This window comes from Cibotium barometz, chromosome 52 (assembly GCF_041138505.1).
Source record: "Cibotium barometz isolate CiBa-2024 chromosome 52, ASM4113850v1, whole genome shotgun sequence".
Classification (NCBI taxonomy): Eukaryota; Viridiplantae; Streptophyta; class Polypodiopsida; order Cyatheales; family Cibotiaceae; genus Cibotium; species Cibotium barometz.
Window position 1 is genome coordinate 32,934,466 of NC_141097.1, and position 20,320 is coordinate 32,954,785.

The window sequence follows — 20,320 nt, forward strand, 5'->3', positions numbered from 1 at the left end:
GATGTATTTCAGTACTTGGTTTATGCTTCAAATGGCCGCACTGTATCATGTGCAGATCATACCACATATCCAGTAAAGGAAATTGGTAATGTCATACTTATTGCAGCCAATGGTGCCAATATATGTATGAAAAATGTATTGTATGTTCCAGGGAATAAAGAAAAATCTGCTCTCTGTCTTAGCCATAAACGACCAAGGTTTAAAGGTTGAATTTGAAGATGGGAAGTCTTTGGTAAAAGACCCATCAAAGGGTTATGAAATAGTCACTTCTAGAACACGATACAAAGGCTTATACAAGCTGGACAGCTATGACAAATGCACTTATGATGCAAATTGAGTGGCTGCCCACACTCCTGCTATGCATGATGCAGAGCTATGGCATGCTCGTTTTGGGCATGTAAATTTTCAGAGTTTGATGCTTTTGCAGAAGCATCATATGGTTGATAATATGCCGCCTCTTGAGTCTCCACCAAGACATGTATGTGAGGGGTGTATTTTAGGAAAGATGCAACGAAAACCATTCCCCAAAGATGGAGCTGTTAGAGCTGAAAGTAAATTACAGCTCATACATAGTGATGTATGTGGTCCAATGTGGACACCATCCATAGGGGGGCATCTTTACTTCGTCACATTCATTGATGACTACTCCAGGTTTGCTTGGGCTTACCCCTTGAAAGCGAAAGCAAATGTGTTTACATGCTTTCGACACTTTGTAGCAATGGCTAAAAATATGTGTGGATGTAAAGTCCAAACACTCCGCTCAGATAGAGGTGGAGAATACATGTCAAATGCATTCAAGGATTATATGATTCAAAAGGGCATCAAACACCAATGTACTGTGCCTTATACACCGCAGCAAAATGGTGCAGCTGAAAGGAAAAATAGGTCTCTCATGGAGATGGCAAGATGCATGGTGAAAGCACAAAAGTTGCCTCACAAATTTTGGATGGAAGCTATAATGTGTGCAACTCATGTGTTGAACAGGTGTCCAACAAAAGCTTTGAAAACCATAACACCATTTGAGGCTTGGTATAGCCGAAAGCCAACAGTGGATTGCGTACATTTGGGTGTTTGGCATATGCACATGTGCCAGAACAACTCCAAACAAAGCTAGATGACAAAGCAATTAAATGCATTTTTGTGGGCTACAGCAATGAAAGCAAAGGATACCGTCTTTATAATCCAACTACACGAAGGATTTTTGTTAGTAGAGATGTGGTATTTGCTGAAAATTCAGAATAGCCCATGTACAGCTTGTATAAAAGCAATGATACAGGCATACAGGACATGTTTGATGGACTTTTACCCATTGCAATTAGGGGGGATTTAGATCAGCCAGCCCCTACACAAGAAAATCCTCATGTAGAACATGTGGAACAGCCAGCCATTCAACCCCCTTCTATGGAAGAAGTGGAAGATCTTGTTAGGGAAGAGCAAATAGCCATAGACATAGCCAAGTCAGTGCCAAGATGGTTGCTGAAATCTTTGCAAGAAAGCAAACTTGCAACTCCACTCACAGGTAGAACAAGGTCTAGTTCTAGCCATGCTTTGATTATACATCGTGGGGAGTCTGCATTAGCAATGGGTGGTCTCTTTGATTTAGACGAGCCTTCTTCTCATGAAGAAGCACATGAGAATGAGCATTGGTTGCAAGCTATGCAAGCTAAAATTTCTTCTATCATGAAGAACAATACATGGAATCTTGTGGAATTGCCTAAAGGCATGCTTGCCTAAAGGCATGCTTGCCTAAAGGCAAGCATGTAATTGGAACAAAGTGGGTGTACAAAGTCAAAAGAAAGTCTGATGGTACTATTGATAGGTACAAAGCAAGACTTGTGGCTAAAGGCTACTCCCAGAAAAAGGGATAGATTATGAAGAGACTTTTGCTCCTACTTCGAGAATGACCACAATAAGATCAGTGATTGCATTGGCTGCACATAAAGGATGGATAGCACATCAATTGGACATCAAAACTGCATTCCTAAATGGGGATTTACAGGAGGAAGTATATGTAAATCAGCCCATTGGTTTTGTAGTTCCTGGCGAGGAACATAAAGTATGCAGGTTACACAAAGCATTGTATGGGTTAAAGCAAGCTCCAAGAGCTTGGTATGATAAGATACATGCTCATCTAACCAGCCAAGGTTATGAGAATAGTCCAGCTAAAAGCACATTGTATGTGAAGAAAACCGATGCCGATATTCTCATAGTCATCTTGTATGTAGATGACATGCTCATTACAAGTACTAGAAAAGCACAAATTTTAGATTTCAAAGCTGATTTGAAAGCTGAATTTGATATGTCAGATTTGGGGCCTTTACACTACTATCTCGGCATACAGTTTATGCATACAAATGATGGCATTGTTATGCAGCAAACTAAGTACCTAAAAAGTTTGCTAAAAAGGTTTCACATGGATGAATGTAAGCCCATTTCTACTCCGGTAGAACCAGGTGTATGGCTTACTATGCATGATATTGGAGAGCCTTTTGAGGCCGGCATTTACAGCCAGGCAGTGGGATGCCTCATTTACTTGTGTAACACGAGGCCAGACATATCTTTTGGGGTGCCTTTGTTGAGCAAATTCATGCACAGCCTAGGCACAAAGCAGTGGCAAGCAGTCAAATGCATTTTTCATTATCTTAAGGGTACCCTGGATCTTGGTTTGTTCTATCCCAGGGGGGCAGCTTGCAGCTTTATGCATACAGTGATTCAGATTGGGCTGGTGATTATGATACCAGGCAATCCACCAGTGGGAATTGTTTTTTTCTTGGCAGTTCATGCATATCTTGGTTGAGTGAAAAGCAACCCACTATTGCTACATCTACTTGTGAGGCTGAGTACAGGGCAGTCTTTATAGCTCCAGTAGATTGTGTATGGTTGAGGAGACTGCAGACACCCACCACCATTCTCACTGATAGCCAGAGTGCTATGGCCGTGGCACGAAATCCAGTATTTCATGCACGTACCAAGCACATAGAGATTCATTATCACTATGTCAGAGAGAGGCTACATGCAGGGGAGATCAGTTTATCTTATTGCCCTACACAAGATAATGTTGTAGATGTATTCACAAAGGCTTTACCTCGAGAAAAGTTTGAAGCTTTCCTGAAAGCTTTGGGCTTACTCTCATACAGAGAGTGATCTGCTACCTTGTACAGGTTCACACTTCCACTACAGGGGGGATTTGTAGGCATATGCTCACTTATGGTAGTGCTATGTGTGAACAGGGCTTAACCAAGGGCACTTTTTCCCATGTGGTTTTTCCCCTTGGACATCAAGTGTGAAAGGACACTCTAACATATAATATTTTTTACTTCTATATTATATGGATGTGGCACACATGCAAAGGTTGACTTGCATTTTGTGGATACCACACTTTTGGCTCTCTCTCTCTCTCTCTCTCTCATTTTTGTGTGTGACCTATTCTACCCTGCACCTAACCCTAATGTGCAGGTTTGTGTGTGTGAGTGTGTGAGTTAAACACCCAACACATATAGCATGCAAGTAGGTAAAGTAATGGCAATCCAAGCACTTAAAATGCAGCCATAAGCATCCCAAATACCACAGTAATGATGGCTCTTAGCAATGGCATTCAAAACATTTAAAATGCATCCTTACTCCATGATAGTTACTTGAATGTTGAAGCCTTGAAGACTTGAGATGGTTGAAGACTTGAAGGAGATGATCATAAACATGCCAATTCGCAGCTTGATTGGAGTACTTCCTCACGGTAGCGTCCTTCTTAAAGCACAGTAAATTCGTAGCCTCTTAACTCCTTCTTAAGCTTGGCTCTACGTAAGCCAAGCTTAAGCAATCTCTTGCTTGCTCCTCCCAAAAATTATTTGAGGTGAAAATGGCAGCCCGCTCAAGCCTCACGAACCCAAAAAATGCATAGTGTGCTGGTGAAGAAGAAAACATCATATGCAGTATTAATGAGGCCTAAAAGCTTGCATTAAGCTTGTATTACCTTGGCCTAAGCTTTAAAAGGTATAGGATGGCTGTATAACGTTGATTCGTACAAAAATAGCATCACACCCTCCTCAAAAACAGTGTAGGGAAACAATTTAGCATTTCTCCATGAAAAAACAAATCATGAGGCATCATTGCAAGGTTCTTTGGAAAGATGCTGAGATGCATTATCAAAACCCTAAATCAATGATGCTCCATGGCTAGAGATGGAACCCTATTTTCCCTCAGAATCCAGCATGTGGAGAACAAGAAAGAAGCATAAATGTTTTGGATTAAGGCCACTAATTATGATTAATTCAAATTTTCCCCAAATTTGGTCTTGTCCCTCAAATTTGGAGCGACTGCCCCAATTTTTGGTCCACAGTGACCCACAACCCCTCAAAACATTAATCAATTCAAAAATCCAAGAAAATTCCAGCATTCCACACTCCCCATGCCCCATTTCTTGATTAAGGAATCAATCAAAATCAAGAAAATTTCCAAGAAACTCCAAGAAATTTCAGGAATTTTGAAAAATTTCAGAAAACTTGGATCAAAGACAAGGCTCTGATACCACTTTAATGATGGCGAGAGAAAGATCACACTCATAATGGAGTACCACATACACTCATGATGGAGTACCACATGCACTCAAGGGAGTACCGCTATAGCCATAGAAGCAAGCTCCAAGAAGCATGATTTCATTAGTCAAAAGTGAGTAAAGTCCCTAGTTACAATATTCACTTATATACTTGCCCACCTTTTCACACTCATTAATGTTGGGCCTCATACTTGCCCAGCCATATCCATGTCCATGAGCCTCTCCTTATGTACAAACTCAAGCCCCTTTCATTAGAGAGAGAGAGAGAGAGATAAGAGAGAGAAAGTAAGACGAGGTGAGAGAGAGACATAGGGAGAAAGGTGTTAGAATATTTTGCATCTCTGTGTATTTGGGGTGTGCCCATGTATTGGGTATTTATGTTTTTTCCTTCTTTTATGGGTCATGAGGCTATCGGCCACGTTTACATGCAATCAGCTAGCTTCCTTGCATCATTATAACAGGGGCTTGCCCATTATCACTTGTTATCGTCCAATCCAAGCACATTTTATTGCTCCCTTATTGGATGTTGCCATTGTAAAAGCTTCATACTATAATAAAAGGTGAGCTTGTCAACAAGTTCTCTCTCTGTCTCCTCTTATCTATCTCTCTTTCCTTATCTATATTGCCACACCTATGCATACTCCAACATGGTATCAGATGTTGAGGTCCCAGCCCTCCACCTCTAGGTGACTTTCTTCCCCTCTTCGCTAGCATTTTTTGGAGCTTGATCTACACCTACATTATCTACAAGGTGGCCTCTGCATTTATGCTCCATGTCGAGTGTCAAAGACAACCTTTAATGTGTTGTTTTCAGCAGTTACACACAGTGAAGGACTGTTTTTCACTCTTGGATAGCAGCCTGAAGGTGCTTTGTTTGCATGTGGAGGTGCCCCACAAGTGGCTCTTGGATAGCAGCCTGAAGGTGCTTTTTTTACATGTGGAGGTGCCCCACAAGTGGCTCTTTCTTATTGTCTTCTTCCCCACCGCCTTCCCTTCCCTCCGGTTGGATGTTTTGGTGGATTGTTTTGTTGCTTTCTAGCCTCTTCCTCTCTTATATTTGAGAGGGGACCGGATTGAGCCTCGTGCCTTGCTTCGATGGAAAGTTATTGAGAGGAGTTTTGGAGTGCTAATATTTGTGTACTTTTTTACTATGGATATGGCTCCCCCTATACGAACAATGAGGACAAGTTGGACAAAACCAACTATACCCATTAGAAGCTGAATTTGTAGGTATGGTGGTTCACCCATAAGGGTTTGTGGGATATTGTTGAGGGAAGTGAGAAGAAGCCCGCGTGTCATCAAAACTTGAGGAGGTGGACCCAGGTTCAAGAGGATAAATTCTTGTGAAATTACAAGATTGGGAGGATCATGATTTGAAGGCTCACTTCATGCTTGTGCGGAGCATTACAAAGGAGGTCTCACTGTGGCCATGCAAACTCTTACCAATGCACATCAAGTATGGTTCGAATTGAAGGATCTCTATGCTCGAGATTCATCAATGCGGGTAGTTACATTACAAGGGAACTCTATAGTCTGTTATTTACTACTAGTTGTTCTATATGTAGTTGTTCCTTATGAAGGCCAAGGTTATTCATAACCAATTATTACTGGCAATGGGTGATGTTGCTTTTTCCTCTGCTTAATTGGCTACACTTATCCTCACCAAGCTTCCCCCGGAGTATGATGTGGTTTCTAGGGCTTTAAGGTGATAGTTCATAACCATTCAATTGGATTTTGGTGACCTCAGCTCCCTTCTCTTCAAAGAAGAGTTTGTTCTCATTTCTCAAGGTAAGATTAAGGTGTCTCTTAATAGTTTTGATCAAGCACTTAATTCAATATAGAAGAAAGATTGAAGTCATTGCTCCTCATGTGAGAAGAGAGGACATTTGTCTAAGGATTGTTTGTCCAAGAAGAAGAACAAGGCCAAGGGAAAGTCTTCATCTTAGAAGAAGGGAAAAGACACAACACAATACAGTGATACAGATACTTCTAGTGATTCATCTAGTTAGTAAAAAGGAAGGCATGTTTTCCTCCAAGCACGATGCTAACAAAGAACTTTTCTTGACTCCAAATTCCCACACCAATGTGTAATGAACTCCAAGATTAGAATGATGAGATTCTAGACACACCATGCCCATTATCCCCCAACAATGGTCTATGAACACATTACATCCCAAAACCTTGTGTAATGAACTTGGAATAGATTCTGTCCATAGTCTCTACTACACTAAAGCTGACCTTGTCATGCCAGATTTTTATTGCTTGGAACTCCGACTTATGGTTCCCATGCACCAAAAAATGGAGCTGTTACCACCCCCCTCTCCCACCCATAAGCCTCCTCTAGCTCGAAGCACACAGGGGAAACTTCATGTATACTAGAGAAGAACACCATCTTGGTTTTCCTAAGCCGGAAGCACCCTGGGTTTTTCCTTATAAGTAAGTAAATAATCTTGGATTGCCCAATGTGGAACCTAAAGCCATTAAATCTATCCATTTCAATGGAAGGTGACATGATGATGTTCTGCACGAACAGGGTCTTACCTCAAGACTCTTGAGGTAGTGTCTAACTGCTTTACAAATCAGGCATACAAAGCACATTTAATGTGAGGATTGTCTTGAGATACTTATGCTATTCAAGTGATAATGGAAAGGGGAGATGAAATGGGTACAAATCAAGGTTTTCCTATCCCAAGCACAACATTAATTTCTCAATTTTGAACTCTATAAGCCCTAAATTTGCTTAACCACTTGTTTAATGACTATAATTAGATTAAAATAGTGATTAGCATAATCTAGACTTGGAGGATGAAATTACACATACCACTTGAAATTTTCATGGGGCATTTGATAGGTTCCTATTTCCCTTGATGAAGATGGACTCCCTAAGCCAATAAAGGAGGCTAAACGTCTTTATTTGAGGCATAAATTATCAGAAAATGTGGACTGGTACACAACTCCTCCCAGCTTGCTTAATGCACCAAATGCCACAAGATTTCATGGCTAGCCTCCTTATAGTGTGGGTAACAAAAATCCAATGGAGTTTTTCCCAATTTGAAGTAGGGCGCAAATGCCGAGCTTTGCAAAAAAAACAAGCTACAGCACAAAAATCAGGTCACCTGGGTTGAATTTTGCTAATTCCTCTAGTGGGCGCATGCGCCTTGATGTGAGAAATCCTCTCCCATGATTTGAAGATGAATGGTTGAGGGAGAAGAGCACATTTACCTCTACAATCTCATTCACTTGAAGGAGTGGATAAAGCTTAAAAATTAGTGAGCTTAATAATGTAATTAAGCTAATGAAAACATATGTGGTATAGAGTAGCTACTTGCTAAGATCCCCAAGCTCTGATACCAAGGAAAGAAAAAGGATCTAGATCTTTTACGCATATGTAAGAGGCTATGGAGTTTCCATGGCTATGGAGGTAGAGAGAGTGTAACATTCATATTGGTTATAAGAGAGAGAATGAATGGAAGAGAAGACACAAGTTGGCAAGTCGTGGACAAGAAGTTTTGCACAAAAAATCACACACTTCATTCATTTCTTATGTAATAATATAGGCCATTTCTTACATAGTGGCTTGCACCCATTGGTGCCACTTGGACTTTATCTTTTTCCTCATTGGCTTCTCCCATTCCCTTGTTATGCTATTGGACCCCCTTTACAACCATTCAATTTTCATTCTTTTTTACTTATGCTCTAGTGCACGTTTGCTCATCCTAGGCATGCTAACATCATTATCTCCTCAAGAGAGAGAGATAGAGAGACTAAGATGAGGTGAGAGAGACATAGAGGAAGTGAGGAAGAGAGAGAGAGTAAGATACCATGAGAGAGAGTGAGAGGGAAAAAGGGAGGGAGGTAGGGTGGTAGATGAGGTGAGAGACATCTAGAGAGAGAGAGAGAGAGAGAGAGAGAGGCTCGGGGGGTTCACCTAAAAATATGTAAGTATACCACGTGAGTTCAAATGACGAGGTTTTTTTATTCAAAAGTTTAAGTTAAATTTACATAAATACATTATATAAGTACTTTTCTAATCGATTGTGAAAAAAACCCATAAGTCCATAATGAAAAATGGGTCATTATATTCATGAAAAATTAATCGATAAGGGGTTTTTTAAATACCCCTTGAATGCACGTGATACATAGGGTTTCTTAGTACTGTATCCCTCGAAGAGACAGGAGTAAGATGAAGTGACTGAGAGAGAGAGAGAGGGTTGGAGAGGGAGAGAGAGGAAATGGAGGAGATAAGCTAGGCTGGAGAGAGGAGAAAGTGGGCCATGCTAAGAGGTGGCGATGGAGGTAGTGGGAGGAGAGGGTAGGAGCTAGTGGTGCATGGACTGGATAGAGAATGTTCATATCTTCAAGACACAAGGGTTGCCAGCAAAAGCTCCCCCAAAAAACACACTCCTATTTGCTTTGAGCTCCATAAAATGAAATGTGTAGTGTTAAAGAATTTAATATTTGCTAAGCTCCACAAAATGGAATGTGTAGTGTCAAATAATTTAGTATGTGCAAAATCTAACAGGGGATAATTGGGAGGGTTATAAGGTCTCATTAGTCACATTAACTATTGTTGATTCTACTTCTCTAGGTTTTACCATGCCTTTTACTACTAATGGGGAGAGAGTAACTCCACTCAACTTTGGGACTTACTCCTAATTGGGAGGCTAGAATGTGGGAGCACAAGAGATGGCACATTTGCATGCCCATGGTAGGACAAGTGCTTCAGGTGGAGAGCGAATAGTCACACACTTTAGGCTTTTATCATGTAATGACTAAATATATAACTTAATTTCAACGATGGAATCTAATTTATTTACTTAGTATATATTTGATGTTATTCACAACTATTTGGAAGTGATGGGGAGCCAGATTGTGCTAGGATTCAATGGTGATTAGTTGAGATTATGTTAGGATTCAATGGTGAATAGTTGTCAAAAACTAACTCCTAGACTTGTGTTTGCTTATATACATGCTAGATCCATCTCTTGAAAAGTCTATTGGACTTGTGTTCCACTCTATGTACATGCTGGCATACTAGCACCTAGAAAGGCTAATGGACTCATGCTTAACTATATACACACATGTTGGAATCAGCTCCTGAAAAGACTTGTTAGCATCTAATCTTACACTAATAATTGGTAGTGGTTGAAGCCATCTCACTGCATGTTTATAGCCATAATATTGAGACTTCAGTGGAAGGAATTTAAAATATGGCAATGTTTTCATGCAAGCCTTGGTGAGGAATATTAGGCCATAGGAGTTAGTTAAAAGGAAAAGGTCAATGACATTGCGATTACATTATGCATGATATGAAAACCTTTCCTTTTTAAATTAGCTCAAAAAGGAAAAGGCTGTTGCGGTTACCTTATGCATAATATCAACACCTTTCCATAAATATATGAAATTTGGTGACACACAGATTGTGCTAAAGTACTGCTGCTGTGCAGCAATTACAGGAGATACTACTGTATTACAGGTTTCATACAGAAGTTGTCTCTTTGCAGGTTATTTGATTCCTGCAAGAAAGCATGTCTAATGGAATTAATCAGATTGTTAGTGAGAAGCTAGATAAGAATAACTTCCATGCTTGGAAGTTCAGAATGACCAATTTCCTAATGGGTGAAGGATTTTGGGATTATGTAGAAGGAGACAATGAGGATCCTCCATAGTTATCTGAGGAGAATGCCACTCCTGCGATATAAAGGAATTCAAGGATTGGAATTAGGGTTCAAGAAAAGTCATGTACTGGCTTTCAATTAGTGTCACAAACACTATGATAGGACATATACATGATGCAAACACTCCAGTAGTTGCATGGCAGAATCTGGTTTAAATGGCAAGGAAGTTGCAGTTAAAGCAAGAGTTGCATACTGTGGAAAAGAAAAGCATGTCCATCAATGAATATGCCTTAAAGATCAAGGGCATTTTTGAATCCCTTGGGTCTATCAATGTATCAGTGGAGGATGATGATTTGGTGAGTGTCTGTCTGAAATGGGCTTGGCAAAGAGCACAACTTCATTAGGAACTCCATGGAGTCTTCTTGGGCCCTTTAATTTGGACGTTTAGTGAAATGCTTAAAATGCTAATCCATCTTTGACCAAGCCTAGAGGCCTAGTCCTGAAAGCATCTATTTGATTTTTCACAAAAACAAAAAAAAATGAAAAAAAGGAGATATTCTTAGATCTGGCCACCTAGGTGACTTTAAAGCTTTGTAATGGGTTGTCAGTCAGTTATCATAGCCTTCTCTACCTTTTCGAACTCCAAACATTCCAAAAATTCGTCACTTTCTTTCCCTCTTTTTTGTGTGTGCACCAGATCTCTTTCTCTCTCTAAATCCTCTCTCTAAAATGCCCTGCACTCCTTCTCCATGGAAAAAAGCGTCTTTCTCTACTCCAAAAGCCATAGCTAGTAGATTTGTACTCCTAAATGAGCCTTCTCTCTCCAAACCCACAGTAGTAGCCATGGCTTGCAATGAAGAAGCTTACCATGAGCATTCTCTCTACAATACTTGGTCCTCTCTCCATAGCTAGCAGGTTTGTACTCCTAAATGAGCCTTCTCTCTCCAAACCCACAGTAGTAGCCATGGCTTGCAAGGAAGAAGCTTACCAGGAGCATTCTCTCTACAATACTTGGTTCTCTCTCTAAACCCACAGTAGTAGCCATGACTTGCACAGAAGAACCTTTTCATGATGTATTCTCTCTCTATATTGCTTAGCAGCCATAGCTTGCACTAAAGAAGCTTCCCATGATGCATTGTCTCCTTTGCATTTTTGTCTCACCATTGCCAACCCTCTCTATGTTTCTTTGGCTCCCTTTCTGGCTTCTTTCTCTATCCACAATGCAGCTCTAGAGAAGCAACCCTCATCTCCATTCTTCCCATTATTTTTTGATACCATATCCTGCTCCTTCCACTCCTATTCAACCCAAGCTTACAAGCCTACTTTCTTGTAGATGGCACTACAAGACATCACCAATAAGCCTTCTAAGATCCGCCTTCAGGTTGATTTGGAGACAGAATACGCAACCCTACGCAGTAGGCATGTTGCACCCAATATTTCATACGATTAGCTTCGAATGCAAGGAGCAAAGGCCATTGATCTTTGGATTGATGGAAATCTTTATCCACTAGATCCAATATCTGGTGCCCCTCCACCATTCAAAAGCATTACAAGTTTTTTTAAGTTTGTTAGTGATGGTTTCAATGGGCTTCTTGGCTATTGTAGGAGATTACACATGTTGTGGCTAGATGAGGCAGCTGAAAAGCGGCAAACACAATTTGCCTTCGACCAGCTTCAAGCGGCATCGACTAAGCAGATCAATAGTTTGATGCAGAGGATTAAAGAGCTCTCAGAGGAGCTTGAGGTGCAGAAGAATAATCTAGCGGATCGTGTGCGCACAATAAATCAATTTACCGATAATTATGTTCGTCTTCAACACTCCACTCATAATCTTCGGCGTCGTGTTCACCATTTCACTCACCTTCCCATTGGATATCACGCAAGGCAAAGAAAACGTAAAGCTGTTGGGTTACTTTCTAAGACAGCAGGCGCATGTAAGAGGCGTAAACAAACAACCAGGTAAAATTTTTTGTAGGAATTATAGCAACTTTGAGAAGCAATTAATGAATAAAGCATCTCTCATGGGTGACTCTTGCGATTGTAGGGCATGTGCAACAGCTATACTAGGATGTAACAACGCTGAGGACAATGTTAATGTCTCCCTTCTTCAGCATGTCCTTCAGGAGAAGGATATCATGGAAATGATAACAGGTTCTGGTAATGATAAGCTGCGGGAGACCCTTCGTCAACATTTCTTGAAGGAAATCAAAGAAATTGTCACACCTAAAGAGATGCTTGATATATGTGACTCAGCAGGTATTAGCCAGAAAGGTTACAGAGCAATGTACAGGTCAATCACTTTAGGGTTGCGAGCAAAGGGTGTTACGCAATCCTTGCTTCCAACACTTTATAGCTTACAGATGGCAAAGAAGTGTGCTAATGGTGATATTGCATCCATGTTTAATGGTGGGTACAAGTGGGTTGAGGATATTATGCCAATGCCAACAATCAAACCCTTTGAATACAACGCATATAACAATGTCTACATTGACATGGAAGTACTACAAAAAGCAATGATTCAGTACTATGGCCTCACACTTGAAGAGACAGGTGGAAATGCCGTGTTTGTCTTGAAGCTGGATGAATGTCAAGTGGTTAAAGGTCAAAGACTGGAGCGTGTTAGTTTAACCTTGATGAGCCGAGCACTTAGAGGAAAGCCTTTAGAGACCCAAGAGTTGGATGCAACTGAAGACAGCAACAATAGGGGTCAAGGGCATAAGCAAGACTACTACGGCATTCAATCAGAGAAGAACATCTGGTGGCAAGCAACATGAGTCCTCCCAAAAGAGAACCATGATACCTTGAGGTGGTATTTTGAACGGTCTGGCATTCAACATGTCGTCTCTTGTTAGGTCAATGGTCAAAAGCTTGATGTTCCCGGAATAGGCTGCTTTAACATTGAATGGCACTTGGGTGGCGATCTAAAAACCTTAAAGTGTATGTTGGGTTGTAAAACAGGTGCGAATACTATATTCTCATGTGTTTATTGTTGTCATTCCAAGACAGCAGTAGACTCAAGAGTAAAAGGGAAACAACCTAGCAAAGGCAAAAGTCAAAAACAGGTGGGTGCAAAAAAAGCAATCGTTTTTGGTGCTGAACAGAGGAAAGGATCAAAGGTATGGCATAATGGCATATTAAGTTGTGACCAGAGCAAGCCACCTAGTTGTGACCAGGAGGACAATGCTTGGAACCCAATCTTGGACATTCCACTATGTCAAGTGCATGTGTGCACATTACATGCAAGACTCAGGATTTTGGATAAGCTATTGATGCTCCACATAAACTATGTCTGGAACATGGAGCCCGAAGATCGACGAGAAGAGTCAATACGTGCACTAGAGGGTGTACTTTCCTCTATGGGATTACATGCTGGAGCAGTGGTCTTGACAAAGGACAGAAAATCAAACCCTACACAAGACAACCCTAATAAAATTTGCATGGGTGGATCAAAGGCAAGACACTTGCTATCAAACCACTTGGGTTCTCATAGCCACACTGACTTTGAAATTTGGAAGAAGATATGTGATGTTACAACATATCGAGGAAAGGATGCCAGGCTTGGCCTAAAACGTGCACATGTATGGGAGGTGTGTAATAAAATGGTCGATCTTCTAGAGCGACCTCACCTGGATGACCATGGTATTGAGGCACTTAAACAAGCCACTTGTAGATTTACAGAAGAAATGGTCGAGGCATGGGGAGAAACACACATTACTCACTACATGGTAATGTTATATTTCTTGTGTCCTTGTAGTATGTTCTTCATACTGTTTGTTAACTCTTTATAATTTTCTATATGCAGCATATATTGTATGCACATGGGCCATACTTTCTCGATAGATATGGCTCTTTAGCACTTTGGAGCAATCAAGGCATGGAGAAATCACATTACCAAGCAAAGGCCGTGTATTTTAAGGGCACTCGCCATGGTGGTGGCAAAGTCAAGAGTAATGCGCTCCATGAAATGTTCAACTGGTTCTATCGCGTTCTGGTTGGCAAAAAAAGGCAAAAAAAGTCACGGTAATTTGTCTCTTAGGCGTCAAATAACTGTTAATGCAAGAAGAACTGAAGGATACAATAGATCAAATGCTAGGGAGAGACTATGACAGTGGGTAGCAAGCAAGCGTCGGTGTGGTTCCTCATGGGCTTAAACTCTCTGATTATAATCTTTTTGTGTTTTTAAATTTTCTAAAAGTTTTAAAAAATTATATTTATAGACATATTTAAGTCATTTTTCATTTATAGCCACCACATTTTAATTTCTTCTTTGTGCTCTACTCTCTCTTGCCCTCCCACTATCTCTTGCACTCGTACATACCTAGGCCATGCCAGAAGCACAGGAGCAAGACTTGCGGTTTTTCGATCAATTCGGCCCACTACCTGCTACAGCAAAAAGGACAAATCTACCTATAGTAACAAAGCAAGAGGCAAAGGAGATGAGAGAAGAAGAGCGCAGGAAGGAGGCCAAAGAAGCGCAACGCAGGAAGGAAGCTGAAGAAGCAGAGCCTAGTAGAGAAGCAGAAGAAGAGCAGCGTCAAAAAGAAGTCAAGGAAGGTCAAGGGCAACCACCGGAGATTGTTATTGAGGCCGACACCCTAGAACAGCTAGAGGTTATCTTACAGAACAGGGAGGTCGAGCTCTTGTCCTATGGCATCACGAAAGATACCATTGACAAAGAGTTTGCTCTTGTGAGGGCGGCTTGGGGGGAGACAGAAATACAAAAGAGACAGCAGCCCAAAGAGGACGCAAGGAGGGAAAGCCAAGCACAGCCACAAGCAGCCACAACATCCAGACGTCCAGTCAAGAAGTGTGGCAAAAGAATGGAGGGCAAGTTTCGGGACCAGCAAGAAGAGGAAGAGCGTGCACAAAAGAAAAAGAAGTTTAGGTCTGAACGACCACCGTGGGAGAATCAAAGACCACCACCGCCTCCACCAGTTTACAAAGAAGAAGAGAAAATGGAGGCCAGGGACAGTCGCGCTACGAGAGATTAGGAAATATCAGAAAAGCACTGATCTTCTCATTCCCAAAGCACCATTCCTCGACTGGTGAGAGAAACAATAGAAAAATTTACTGACAGGGTTGACCGCATACAGAGCACAGCTCTTGAAGCTCTTCAAGAAGCTGCTGAAGATATTGTAGTTTCTGTTTTTGAAGACTCAGTGCTGGCTATGGTACATGCCAAGAGAGTTACTTTGAAGCCTGTAGATATGTCCCTAGCCCTACGTCTACGTTTAGAGCGTAGCCTTCTACCTCAATAGGCTAACCCACTTTGTAATTCTCCCTACAAAATTTTGTAATGTTCCCAAATTCCTTTGTAGCATTTTCACACATTAATGAAATCTTTTTGAGTTGTGTTACATTCTTTGTTGAGTCCAATTTTTTTTGTATGCTCAGTGCCAATGAACATTTCATTAAAAAAATATAAAAGCACTATACACACAGGAAAAAACACACACAAACACACACACACACACACACACACACACATATATACACACACATACATATATACACATATATATATACATATACAAATATATATACATATACACATATATATATATGTACACACACACACACACACACATATATTTATATATATTTATATATACAAAAAAGGTAGAGCCTATAAAGTCACCTAGAGACCCTTATAAAGGGCCTTATGAGCCTCAAGACCAAAAAAAAAAAAAAAAAAAAATGCCATGTGCGCTACGGCGCGTTAGTCGCTAGTTTGACCAGGTCAAAATGTCGATTTTCGCGCCGTAGCGCACATGGCATTTTTTTTATTTTTTTTGGATATTTTTTATCTGGTGAGGCTCATAAGGCCCTTTAGGTGCCCTAACAGCCCCAAAATCTTATATATTTATATAAGAGATTATATATATTTATATATATCTTATAATAGTCCCAAAATCTTATAATATCTTATGTCTTATATATATATATATATATATCCTATATATCTTATATATATATATATATATATATTATATATATATCTTTCAATAGCTCCAGAATCTTATATATATATATAGGTACACACACACAAACATATATATATGTATATATATACATATATGTGAGTGTGTATACATCTATAAATACAACATTTTTTTGTACCGCTCTAACCCAATCTCGATTACTTTTTATAATCACAATCACATTTAAAATGAATCCTAAACAATATTTATTATGAACACATGAACAAAATCTTAAAATTGCGAGGCTTGAAATGGTATATCACAAGTACGCCAGGAAAAATCACAACTTACAATGCACAACAAAAAAATTTTATTAAACTTGGAAGAGAAGTTTGCATTACATCTTTTTAATAAGCTCTTGGAAGAGCTCAGGAGAGAGAGTTCTAGAGGCTGGTTTCTGGCCTAAGCTTTGGAATATATCACTCGGCTCATTGATTCCTTGAGCCTGAGAAAGGGCACAATGGCCTAAAACTGAGTCGGGATGCTTGCCCGTAAAGCAATACAAGGCAGCTTCCCTAGCTACCAAAATACATTTATTTATGTTCGAGGCTAAGGGGTTCTCCAACAAGACTGCACTTAGTGCTTTACATTTTAGGAGCTCGGCAGAGGCGATCTCTGAATAGTCTAAATGGAAAACCCGCACTATGTCGGCTCTGAGGGCAGGTATGTAGTGCCAAAGAGATGCATCTCGACCCTCCGACTTTGGCCGCGTTCCTCCTAAGCGCATAGCAAACTTGTCCACTTCAAAAGTAGTCTGTCAACATGTTAATATAGAAGTTAGGAAGCGTGAAATGATACAACTAAAAATAATTTGCTTTACAGCTAAGAAGTTAGGACATACCTCAGTTGCATCATCACTTGCAACTAGTTGCTCATTTGTCAAGTTTATGCTTCCTTGGTCTTGAGCATCGCCAGCAACCAAGGGCATGTGTGGTTCAAAGGCAGCTATGCTCTCATAGAATTGCACATCTTGCTTTATTTCAACGAGCGCTTTGGCCACTACATCTTCCAAGGAACTGCTACCAATATCGTATGCAAGCGCTTTTGTGAGGTTGTCATCTTCAAAAGAGATTTTCACTTTCCCTTTGTCTTGACCCCCAGCATTCACGGCAATAATAGATAGTGCCTCATCCTCGCGAAACCCAAGTGTCTTGGCAATGTCATCCAAAAACAAAAATTCTTTCCCATCAATAATGATTGGATGCAAAGCCATGATAACAAGGTCTGGGACCTCCTCAAGTACTTCATCCCCCTCTAGAACTAGGTCCGCTCGGGGACATTCTCTTGTAGAGCCACCAATGCCATTGAGGCCTCCCATTGTTCTGTAACATTCTCTTCCTCGGCATGGGCCTCTTGGACCTGCTCCATTAGCTTTACTTTGCCTTTTTCTTTTTCCTTGCCACTTTCTTTCGCCACACCCTCTTGTAAAATAGAAGGACCAAAACCATGTCCCAGCTCAGGAAAGAAGTGCTGATGTTGCCCATTTGTAGATCCAAGAGTAAGTCTTCCTCCTCATTCCTGTAGTCCTTTTCTGTGAGGGATTTTAAAAACCTTGTTAGGCGAAATCTAAAATTCTTGTCTTCCCTGAATATGTACTTGATGAGGTCAACTGGAACCCATAGGCCCTCATCACCCTCAAACATGATGGAGTACATGCTGATGTGTTCATCCATATACTGAATGACATCTGTAAAAGCATCCGTGTGTAGATGCATTGTTGCACGCACATCAATTGCTCCCTCAAACATAGGGACGATCTCATCAACCCTATGAAGTAACTCAAGCTTTCCTAGCTATGCAATAAGTGCGTCAAGTAGAGGTGCCATGACTATGAGTGATTGCAAGAAATAGAGAGTGTGTGATACAGAAAGGTGTGCGAAATTGAGAGCAAGTGTTAGGAGAGAACGATAATTATCAATTGATGAAAATGAGTAAAGTATCGTTTATAAATGGGCGACCTTGTTATAAAAATTTTAAAAACTTTTAAAATTTTTAAGTACCAAAAATTTTTAAAAAAATGGTATGCGAAAGCAAGAACGTATCCTTCCATCGCAAGGTCATTTCTAATTTACTAGTGGCTCAAGCCACAGATGCTTGTGTGACCAACCTTACACTATCACAAAAAAAATAAAACTTGCACAAGACAATTGAAAAACCTTAATAAGACATTGAGGCAAAAAAAATTGAAATTGTATTTACTTCAATTCAAGATTACATATCCAGTGGTTATTTGATAGCTACACAGTCAGGGAAAGTAATTTCTCTACAAAGAAAAGATCGTTCCTGCCTTTTGCGCACTACTCTACCATTGATTATCAAAGCAAAATCACCACTCAAGAACTAAGTAGTCACGTAAGTTGGCAAGGGACCAGTCATCATTCACAGCAACATCTTCTACATCCCCACCTTGCATGGATATATGTAGCACACCCTGTTCTATAGAGGTTGTGTCGGAGTCTAACACCTCCCATTCTCCATTTGTAAGCTTCTATCGCCTGTAAGGAAACGCAATGGACAACTGTTGCTTGGCAATATGGTAGCGCATCACAACCTTCTCAACTATTACTCCGCATCTGATGGTGTCTCCATTGTGTTGAACAACTTTTTTATCCCATGCAGGTGATAAGAAACAAGTCAGAGCTCTCTTCCCCTTTGCAATCCATAAAGTTGGGGTACGATGTGTGTCACTTGTACGAAACAGGTACACAAAGAGGTGTAGAGGTATGAAGCAGGATATGGTTGCTTTGTGAGATCCATATGTGCACTTCATAGCATTTTGCACCTTGCTTTCGATCTGCAAACAAGCCATGGCCACTGAAGCATTGTGTGGAATTGGCCATTCAATAGATGTGAGAGTTGGCGTAGGTTTTAGAACTAATTTTCTAGTACCATTTGCTGTCGTGGGAACCATATATGTATCCTCATAGAAGAAGATGTTTTGTGCAAGAAGTTGTGCAGCTGGACACCCTCCAAAGATTAAACTACCAAGCTCAACATGGTATGCTTCAAAGGTTCCTGAAATTGCCTCCATAGGCTCCCACTCACTATAGTTTGAGGGAAAAATATCTACGCAGAGGAACCCAAGAACAATCAAAGCAGTGCTCAGTATACCATTATTAGCACACAATTGATTTAAAAACAAGAATATAAAGTGGTGAAATAACTTACAATTTGGAGGAAATCGTTGACGTTGGTCATGGTCTGCTAGTTTCAGCTCTGTTGCCTTGTAAACATGTTGGACCTTGGCTAGCTTTTTTCCATCACGATCTTGTTTGAGCTCCAATATCCGCCCTTTCCAATGGTGACTTTGTATATCAACGTATCGCTTTGACACCTTGTGGGTTCCTCTTGTACTAGGCTACATCGTAATCCAATTCCACTTCTCGTACTGTTTGATGTTCCAGTGTCCATCCTCATCTTGACCACTGCTACAAGAGAGAGATTGAATAGTGATCGGAGGCCTTCGAGCTCTAGAAGAAGGCATCAGATGTATATATTAGGGAGATTATAAACCTTGATGGCAAAGGAAAATTGAATGGTGAGAAAAAAACTTAGACTAGGGAGATGTACAAAAGAGAAGGAGTTGTAGAGCAAGTTCCAAGGGCTTGGTTGTGCTATTACTGCACTTTGAAAGAGGATATTAGAGGGGGTGAGAGGAGACAATGAGTAAGATTATGAGAGCCAAAGCATTTGCAACTCAAGCTTCCATAGCTTGGCTCCACTGTTACACTCTGTAAAAGGAGGTTGGACAAGGTAGAAGGATGAAGTAAGGAAATGTAAGTGAGGATCAAACTTCCATAGCTTCTGAGAGGAGGTTGCAGATCAAGCTTCCATAGCTAAGCTCTGCTGTTACACTCTGCAAAAGGAGGTTGGACAAGGAAGAAGGATGAAGTAAGGAAATGTAAGTGAGGATCAAACTTCCATAGCTTCTGAGAGGAGGTTGCAGATCAAGCTTCCATAGCTAAGCTCTGCTGTTACACTCTATAAAAGGAGGTTGGACAAGGAAGAAGGATGAAGGAAGGAAATGTAAGTGAGGATCAAACTTCCATAGCTTCTGAGAGGAGGTTGCAGATCAAGCTTCCATAGCTATAGATCTAGGTTTCTGAGTGAAGAGAGAGGTAGATCAAGAGGTAGATAGCTAAAAGAAGTAGTCTAGAGAGTGAAAAACG